Genomic DNA, 3,837 nt, shown 5'->3' with positions numbered 1-3,837 from the left:
TGGATGTTGTTAATTCATGCAGCACGGAAAATCGCTTTCCACGGTGATAAGTTGAGCAGTTACATGTTAAAGCTTCCATGTCATGAAACTGAAATATCAATATAATTATCAATATAATTATACAACAGGCCACTGATTTGCCACAACACGGAATGTAAAATTTGAAAGGTTTTATAGTCGTGTCAGTTCTCTTGACAATCAATTTTAATGTGGACGCTAGAATACTATTGATCGATGGCTACCAATTTGATGACCTGACTATGGAAATTCTTTACAAACTTCACCATACCTGTAATACATTGCCTATCGCATGCTTTGTAACCGTCTGTACCTCTCACCGTTGACACAGACAATCAATAAAGCTGCAACTTTAATTACCATTAGAACAAACGTGTTGTAAATGGAACAGCTTACATATAATGTGCAAAGGAGCATGATGGTAATATAGCCTGCATTTCATGAAGGATAAGTTAACATTTCGGAGCGCGCTCCATCACATCATGCAAAGAGTTAGATGTGTTTGAACAAGTGAATGTTTTTCTTGAAAATCACGGATGCAGATTTATGTCCTGTAGAAACTTGTTTTTTCTATTTTTATCATCCCTCTCACGGTCTTTAAGTGCGAGTGCTTCATAAACTGTACAGCGTGTTGAGGTGTCGCAGTTAGAACAATTGTAACAACTTAGGTCGGTTTAATGTTGAACCCTCTTTCTTAACGGTGGGGATGTGTCTGAATGGTTTTGACTGCGATGTCTCCACTTGGTAACTTGGTGCCGTACGTTGTGATTAGTGCGAATCCGATCGAAAATCTACTGAAGTCTTTCATAGTATGTTTAATGTTTTGTCCATTTTGCTTGTAATAGGCTCTATATTCATGTAAACGCATTAAGCAGCATACAGGGAGGCTCTTGACCGAATATTTAAAATCATTACAGACCGTAGTCAAATTAATCTGATATATTTATCAATACCAGGTTAGGTCGACGTCTTCGAAGTCAATTATGACGGGACTGAAGTACAGCCTGTCACACATCCATTTATCTTGCATGATGCACAACAAAAATATTCTGAGATATTTTCTTCTCCCTTGCTAGTTGTAAATACGAATTCACACACATCTGTCCTCCCTACTTATTCAGGTCTCCCAGAATGCAAAATATAATACGCTACAAAGAGAGCGATCATTTGTAAATTTCATTCTATTTATTGTTTTCTTCTGTATTAATGATTATGTTGCTGTAGGGACCGAGGGGGATCTCCATCCATTAAATATTAACAGAATTATTTTTCCCACTGCGCATGTGCACTTTGTAATGAATTAGGAATTCATATTTTGTGACAGGAAACGTCTCGTACAACATTACGTGCGAATTAAATGAGGTAATATTGATTTGCTACAGCTAACACTAAGTTGAAGACTATGTCTACGACAAGCCAACGTTACAGAAATAAATGAAGGTAAGCGACAATTAACATCAAATAGACTAATCTGTGTTGGCCTGATATAAGACGAATGGCGCATATGTGCTCTGACGTCGCCTTGTTCTTCACAACGAAATCAACACAGATTACAAAGTGCCGCAAAGCCACATAGACATGATATATTTTGTAGTCAAAAGTATTACAGCTCTTCTCTAATATCCACAATGAAACGTAACCAAATTGGCCGTATGATTTGTCTTGTAGAGAAGTACAGTTCGTTCACTCTCGGCAGCTTCAGTCTGATTTCATAATAAACTTAAACGAGTCATAAACCCTGCCTTTTTATTCAGTTTCTGTATACAAACGATCTAGCACAACGATGACTACAATAAAACCAAATTAAAACTGTTACAGGATCCCTTTTAGTTCCTTTTACGGTATTTGATGTGTCATAACATACAGTCGAGTTATGTTTATTACTTTCGTTTTACATTTTACTGCTATGTCACGTGATTCGCAAGGATTGAAAGGCCCTATTGAATTCTACATAGGGTGTTTTATTTCAGTATATTATGGCGCCTATTTTCACACATCCTTGCATTCAATATACGGCTTAACTGAGCTCACTTACTGCCTTAAAAATGTTTGATTATAATGAATTATTCCTTCAACACAAATAGCTGCACGTGTTTCTTACGTTATGAATAAAGAAGTAGGAGAAATAGCAAATTACAGAAAATGTAATTGATGTACCCATAGACAGATATTTGGAGATATAATGCACGGGCCGACAGACCGTGTGGCCACGAAATCTGCCCATAGATGAAGATGACAAAACGGTACAGATGTATGATAAAAGAAATGCCAAAAGGGCGGCAGAGTTTGAAGTAGGCTATCGATAACCTGTGATATTTATCCAAATAAGCTTAAGTTATATACAACTTGGGTCATCTTGCTTTCTGGTTTGTTTGACCTCATTTGGTGACTGTTTGTGGGTGGCAATGTGGCCTTGGAAGGCTTTTATTTTGAACAACTAAACAGTGCCTATGTGTTGACAAACTGACGTAGAGATTCGAGAGGACAATGGATTTCGTGTACACGTTTCTCTTTCATACCTATGTTACCAAGTTCCTTTAACTCGTGATATGTGATGTGTATTGCCTGCTAATACCTCCTGCATACCACAACATGTATGGACGGGTCGAAACAAATAAAGACTTTAAATACATATCAACATATCCGTTGTTGATAAATATCTAGCTACTTAGCCTGCACCCTGGACTACGCAATACGTTGCTATTATCGATAATAAGGCTAATATGGTAAGATGCACAATGCAGTTAACTCTCCCAAAAATTGGCTTTCCCTTCTCGTCCCTTCGCAAAGTGCTGATTCCTCTTGCTGTTATGTTTTCAGATACACGCCATGTGGAATAAAATTGACTTCATGAAACAAAACAGTTACCGATGAAATACTGTACCGTAGCTTTCCGTGATTTAAAGGATCGACAATTCCAGGTAAAGAAGAACTGTTCACTCCTTTTTTTGCAAAATACTATCGTGTCACCACTCGTCCTCGACTGGTGGTGACACGGTCAGTATGTCACTCGTAATTTGCTCCGACCAACGAAGAATAATATTAGTGAATAGTATTTTAATTGTATTATCCATCAACTTTGAACAGGTAGATATTATATGGCTTGAACAATGAAAGGAAGATGGCCACTTCAAAAGAGGCGACTGCTGATGATATTCTGGATGAAATACGTGATGATTTGTTGACCTGTACAATATGTTTGGAATTCTTTAACCAGCCTAAAATTCTAACTTGTCACCATACCTATTGTCAACATTGTCTGGTGAAGTTGGTCGAGAAAGGTAAAGGAGCTCTCCGTTGTCCTTCGTGCAGAAAAAACGTGCCCTATTCCAACTGGTGGCGTACAAAACCTAGATAACAACTTTTACCTGAATTCATTGCTCGAAACCATTCAACGAAGACCAGCACGTAGCGTCGTCAGACACAATGAAAAATGCGATATTTGTAACGAAAGCGAGGCTTCACATGTCTGCAAAGATTGCCAGTTAGGGTATTATTGTGCCAACTGTATATTTGTTCACACAAAATCAAAAGCTTCCATTGATCATAATGTTTTCACTTAATGAGTAAAATGACAAACGAGGCATGGATCCCTCTTCAGTCCTGCCAGTGGCACACTACGACAAGCATAGAAATAACGAATACAGATATTTCTGTAAAAAGTGCAAATTACCGATATGTTCCGAATGCACAGTGATGGAACACCCGAATAACAGTCACAGTTACGATTACTTGCAGACCATAGCAGACAGATACAAAGATGACTTGTTGAAATATCTTAAGAGGTTTGAAGTGAAAGCAAAGGAGGTCGATAAATGT

At 37.9% G+C, this 3,837-nt stretch overlaps 1 long non-coding RNA gene across 1 annotated transcript; it reads left to right on the top strand.

Moving 5' to 3' along the window:
- Positions 1-1,347: 1,347 nt before the first annotated feature.
- Positions 1,348-3,550, top strand: LOC139127278 (uncharacterized). The gene is made up of 3 exons (XR_011550966.1): positions 1,348-1,458; positions 2,839-2,939; positions 3,106-3,550. It is a non-coding gene; the product is annotated as an uncharacterized lncRNA (long non-coding RNA).
- Positions 3,551-3,837: the final 287 nt, after the last annotated feature.

Source organism: Ptychodera flava, unplaced genomic scaffold, assembly GCF_041260155.1.
Source record: "Ptychodera flava strain L36383 unplaced genomic scaffold, AS_Pfla_20210202 Scaffold_30__1_contigs__length_3116999_pilon, whole genome shotgun sequence".
In the NCBI taxonomy this organism is placed as follows: Eukaryota; Metazoa; Hemichordata; class Enteropneusta; family Ptychoderidae; genus Ptychodera; species Ptychodera flava.
The sequence above is the reverse complement of the archived record's forward strand: the minus strand, read 5'-3'. Positions and strand labels throughout refer to the sequence as shown.